This window comes from Platichthys flesus, chromosome 6 (assembly GCF_949316205.1).
Source record: "Platichthys flesus chromosome 6, fPlaFle2.1, whole genome shotgun sequence".
Lineage (NCBI taxonomy): Eukaryota > Metazoa > Chordata > Actinopteri > Pleuronectiformes > Pleuronectidae > Platichthys > Platichthys flesus.
The window spans coordinates 23,421,855-23,428,083 of NC_084950.1; positions in this window are offsets into that span (position 1 = coordinate 23,421,855).

Consider the following 6,229-nt stretch of genomic DNA (forward strand, 5'->3'; position numbering starts at 1 on the left):
TTGGTCTTTAAACACAGTGTAAATGTCAGAAAAGAACATGAAACGCTGCTTACCCCTGAAACTCCAAAAGTTCAACCACCACTCCATCAGCATAGTGGTGAGTAGATTATGAGTGTATTTATATTGTTCTGTGAATTATTCCTTTGAATGTTTTTGAGACTGCTCAAACATGATCTACTTTTAAAATACAAGCAATATCAATGTTTTCTGTTTCTCTGATATGATCCAAATAATCCCTGTGTCATGATTCTGCCGCAGTTTCAAGTGACTTTGTGTATTTTAACTTTTTAACTGTTTCTTTACCTTTACTTAAAAATAATTGTAAAATAAACTTAAAAAATGTACAATTACGTAATACTGGCGTACACAAAATAAACCGTCCGTAGCTTTCTCTGGAACTATTCATGCTGCGCTCACTTCTGTTGTTTAGACTCTAATTGTCTCCAGAAAATAAATCTGTCTGGAGGTGCTCTTCTATTAGGGATAGACTTGACTTACTCCTCTTGCAGTTATTTTGCAAACTTCCCGTTTTAAATAACCGGCATAGCGTCAAACTTGAGGGTTCAGGGCTCTTTATAGCGGCTTTGAGACGTGCACTTAAGTCTGTATATCTACCGAATTTATCCAGGGGCCTGTATATGAAAATGCAAATGACCGTGAGTTGCTGCCATTGTCCATTGTACAGACACTTTCCTGAGTTCATGTCTGAAAACATCTAAGTGAGACATTATCTACATATTTTTGGTTACATATTACATTTGATCAATGTAGACATGACAAAGCAACAGCTCCAAATGTCTGTGGTGACTCCACCTTCACTTTTACCTTTTAAATATATAACCTAGTGTAGTGAATGTGACTTGCATAATTCACCCTTGTTCTTAGTGTTGTTCTATACACTGTTGCATACCGTTATTTAATTAATATATGAAGGGGCCGTGTCCCTTTAAATATATATGTGCGTGATGACGTCGAGCCCAGTGCCTGCTGGGTAAAGTGATGACGTTGGAGCCTAAGGCTTGCTGGGTATTAGAGCCCCATTTTGTTAGTTGTTGCGCAGCTACAATAATCAACGGGACACAGACTTGTGTTTCCAACTTCAAGAATAGTTTTCTGCGTTTGAATGCAATTCCCACATTGGTGACCCCGACGTTTGTTTGCTTGACGAATTAACAAACACGACTTGACCATGACCGCGAACGCTGTTGCCCTCAAACTCTGGGAATCATCGGTGTCGGCATGGTTTGCCCAGACTGAAGCGCAGTTTGCATTGCGGGAGATTACCGTCGATTCAACACATTACTACTATGTTGTGTCAGCTCTCGGAAATTCAACAGCTTCCCGAGTGGTGAGTCTCCTTACAAACCCTTCAGCTATGGAGAAGTATGCAGCGCTCAAAGCCCACCTGTTAAAGACTTTTGAACTCTCCGACGCTGAGAGAGCCAACAGGCTTTTCTCCCTCCAAGGACTGTGTTATAGCAAACCTTCTGGGCTCATGGACCGTATGCTGGATCTCCTGGGCGGGCACAGTCCCGATTTTCTTTTCATCTATCTGTTCCTGCGTCAGCTGCCTTCCCAAGTCAGAGCTGCGTTGGCCAACACCACAATCACTGACTGTCGACAACTGGCTGCAGAGGCTGATATATTTTTCCTGGCGGGTCAAGACCACCGTGTCATGGCCGCGTTTCTTTCCACGCACGTCGCTCCTGTGACAATGGAGGATTCCACCCTTGTCGCGGCAACCTCTTCTCGTCGGCAGCAGTCTTCTTCAGGCTTGTGCAGCACTCACTCAGCCCACTTTCTCCGCGTTTGCTGTGAAGCATGGTGTGGAGCACCATGTCGCCACTATTGGTCCACCGGTCTACGCCTGAGCTAGGCCCCTCGACCCTACTAAGCTCGCAGTTGCTAAGGCTGAGTTTTCCAACATGGAACATCTTGGAATAAACCGCCGCACCTCCGAACACTTTCGAGCGGCTCAACCAACATGGCCTGATTGTCAACCCTGCCAAGTGCCAGTTTGGTCTCTCCACCATTGATTGCCTGGGACACAGAGTCACCAAGGACGGCGCGGTCCCTCTCCCATCAAAGGTGGAGGCGGTCACACGTTTTCCACGCCCGCTCACCATGAAAGCCCTGCAGGGGTTCCTAGGCATGGTGAATTTTTACCACCATTTCATCCCTAGATTCGCTCTGCTCATGCAGCCCCTGCACGAGGCCTTAAAAGGCAAACCCTCGCACACTGTGAACTGGACTGAGGACAGGGTCAGGGCTTTTGCTGACACAAAGACAGCCCACGCGCACGCCACCATGCTGGTACATCCTTCTGCCACAGCCTCCATCGCCATCACCTCGGACGCCTCGGACTACGCTGTCGGTGCCGTCTATGAGCAGTGGGTAAGGGGGGGCCTGGCAGCCGCTTGCCTTTTCAGCTGCCAACTGCGCACCAACGAGCGTAAATACAGTACTTTCGACCGGGAGCTGCTGGGTCACTACCTCGCCATCAGACACTTCCGTTTCCTGCTGGAAGGTCGTTACTTCACCGCTTTTGTCGACCAGAAGCCACTGATCTTCACCATGGCCAAGGTGGCCGAGCCGTGGTCCGCCCGCCAGCAGTGTCATCTGTCTTACATCTCTGAGTTCACCACGGATTTGCAGCACGTGGCCGGTAAGGACAACCAGGTGGCGGACTGCCTGTCACGGGCTGTGGCAGGGGCCGTCTTGGTCTTGATTACAGCCGCATGGCAGCAGACCAGACCACAGACCCGGACGTACACATCTTGAGGACCTCGACTACTGATCTGAAATTTGAGGACGTGGTTTTTGGTGAGGCTGACACCACACTCCTGTGTGACGTCTCGACAGGCAGTCCTCGGCCAATCGTTCCCACTGGATGGAGACGACGCGTTTTTGATGCCATCCATGGTCTCTCCCACCCTGGTTTGAAAGCGTCACAGAGGCTGGTGACGGCGAAGTTTGTTTGGCACGGCCTCAAAAAGGACGTTAGAGACTGGGCTACCACTTGTCTTGAGTGCCAACGGGCCAAAGTACACCGCCACACCAAAGCCCCTTTAGAGTTTTTCCCGGTGCCTGAGAAACGCTTTGATCATGTTAACGTGGATCTGGTTGGCCCTATGCCCTCCTCTCATGGTTTCACCTAACTGTTGACCATGGTCGACAGGACCACCCGTTGGCCTGAGACTGTGCTGCTGACATCGTTGGCGTCCGCCGAGATGACAAGGGCCTTTATCGGCACCTGGGTTGCCCGTTTCGGCACCCCTTCGGACATATCCTCTGACCGGGGCGCACAGTTCACGTCTGAGCTGCGGAACGCAGTTGCCCAGAGCCTCGGAGTGAAACTCCACCGTACGACTGCGTATCACCCGCAGGCTAACGGACTCTGTGAGCGGTTTCATAGGTTGATGAAGGCTTCTCTTCGTGCTGGCCTCAAAGACTGCAACTGGGTCGACAAGCTCCCGTGGGTGATGCTGGGCATCAGGACTGCACCAAAAGAAGACCTACAATCCTCATCCGCGGAGCTTGTCTATGGCCAGCCACTGCGGGTTCCAGGGCATTTTGTTCCTCCCTCCACCGCTCCTTGGTCTGCATCTCTCCAGCGTTCCAGGCTATTGGACAACGCAAGGCTTTTCGCACCTGTTCCTGTCTGAAGCCAAGCGGGGAGTCGCACATCCCCGCTTGGCTTCAGACGGCGGAATATGTTTTTATCCGCCACGACGCTCACAGGGGACCACTACGCCCGCCCTACGAAGGCCCATTCCGTGTTTTGGAGACAGGAGACAAACATTTTGTGGTGGACATGGGCGGTAAACCGGAGCGACTCTCCATTGACCGCCTCAAACCAGCTTATTTGGACGTGGCTAGGCCTGTTGAATTGGCCCAGCCCTCACGACGCAGGCGTCCTCCAGCTCTGCACCCATCCACCTGCTCCCCTTCCTTCCAAATCTTCCACACTCCATGCCCCACACCCGTGTCATAGCGGGGTACCTGCCACAGCAGTGTCTCCTCGACCCCCTATAAAACACAGCCGCTCTGGCCGGTTAATACGACCACCTCTCAGATGATGTTCTTTTTGTATGGTGAATTCTGGGGGGACTTGTGTAGTGAATGTGACTTGCATAATTCACCCTTGTTCTTAGTGTAGTTCTATACACTCTTTCATACCGTTATTTAATTAATATATAAAGTATAACTGTGCCGGGACCATGTCCCTTTAAATATATATGTGCGTGATGAGGTCGAGCCCAGTGCCTGCTGGGTAACATGATGACATTGGAGCCCAAGGCTTGCTGGGTATTGGAGCGCCATTTTGTTTGTTGTTGGGCAGCTACAATAATAAACGGGACACAGACTTGTGTTCCCAACTTCAAGAATTGTCTTCTGCGTTTGAATGCAATTCCCACACTAGAACGTATAACCAGTCAAATGTGTCTTTTTACGTCGATAAACCACAGAATTATCCATCAAACAGCCAAGATACAGGAAATCTAACCAACATCAGCTTGTTCTGTTGATCTGTGAAGCTTACAAAATGACACATCTTAGTAGCATAAAATGACAAGTTTGAAATTATAAGTTTTGTTACTTAACATTATCATAGACTGTATATAGCTTGACTTGGATAACTTATATACAGATCATTTAAACCACAACATGTCAGCAAAATCTGATATTTACCTCATAACATTCAGATCTAGTTTCCGTTGAATCTCACATGTTTCATTCTCACAATGAATTTCTGTCCTTATGTTACGAACCAGAGTTTCTCCTCAATCATCATCATCATCACACCATCAAACTCAAAGAGCTCAGTATGACGGGTGGAAACAAACAGCTCTGCCTTTGTGTTCACTGAAGTTGGCTGAGTGTTTCCTCCACACAGCAGCACGAAATGAAGAGGAGAAGAAGACTCACTGATGTCTTAAAGACTGGTTTCCTGTCGGAGAGGAAGAGGAGGCTCTGTGAGAGGAGACACTCAGCAGGAGGCCGAGGACTCTCCGGGGAGCAAAACAGACATCAGGCTTTTGTTTAACACTATGATGAAGGATTTTTAAAGCGTATCTTTCTGCATCATTGCAATATGTTGTGTGAGTGTTCAGACTGACTACAGCAGTGGTGTCGAACTCATTTTAGTTAAAGGGCCACATACTGCCCACTTTGATCTCAAGTGGGCCAGACCAGTAAAATCATAGCATAATAGCTACGTACCCCCACCATGCCCCGGCTGAGGATACCAACATGAAACCAACATAACGTGGGGTCCCACCCGTCTTGGAACACGGACCTAGGAGTCTGAAGCACGCATTGAAAGAGAAAGGTGAGGGCCGGCGTGCACCGGCTGAGGTGGGATTCCAGCCCCCAAGGGCTCCGTGCACACCCCCGCGTACTCCCTGAACCACTTTGCGTACTCCGTACCCCAGTTTGGGAACCGATGGTCTATGGCAGGGGTCACCAACCTTTTGGAAACTGAGAGCTACTTCAAAGGTAATGAGTATTACGAAGGGCTACTTGTTTGATACAAACTTCCTGAGTAACAAAGTTGCAAAGATCGCCTTTTAATAATAATAATAATGTTGGGACATGGTTTTTGTGCAAACCACAGGCCTCCTTTCAGTCAAACTTGTAACAAACATGCCGCATGTGCTGGAGTGGACTCAATCCCCCAAGATGCCACAGGTTCCACTGATCTTAGAAAGTCAAGGAACTCAGTCTCCCAGAGGATGTAACAGGATGCTGCATGTCCTGGGGTCTGGGCAATGTCACACAAAGGTGTCAAGAACCACCAGGGTCAACTCCTATTGGTCACTCTGGTCCAAGACCTGTGAGGTCACCGGGGCCAATATAAGGAGAGGTCTCCTCAAGATCTTCCTCTTTCTACAATCCTTCGAAGGCCAGCAGGCTGTCCAGCCTCTCTTCTCCTACATCGCCAAGGGGGGGGGCCTGGCTGATCCAGCTTCCTTCTCTATCCAAACCACAACCGGAGGTCAGAGGTGCAGCTCAAAGCTCACCCTTCTCAAGGAAATCTCCTCGCCCTTCAATCTCTACAAAACCTTGTAGTGACGCGATGTCCTGCAGGAAAACTTCAACCAGTATCTGAGCACACCGCTCGACAGAAACGCGAATGCAGAACTCTACGACCACAAAGCCAGGCGACGTCACAGTTAAAGTTAAAGTTAAAGTAGCTTTATTGTCAATTTCTTAACATGTTATGAAC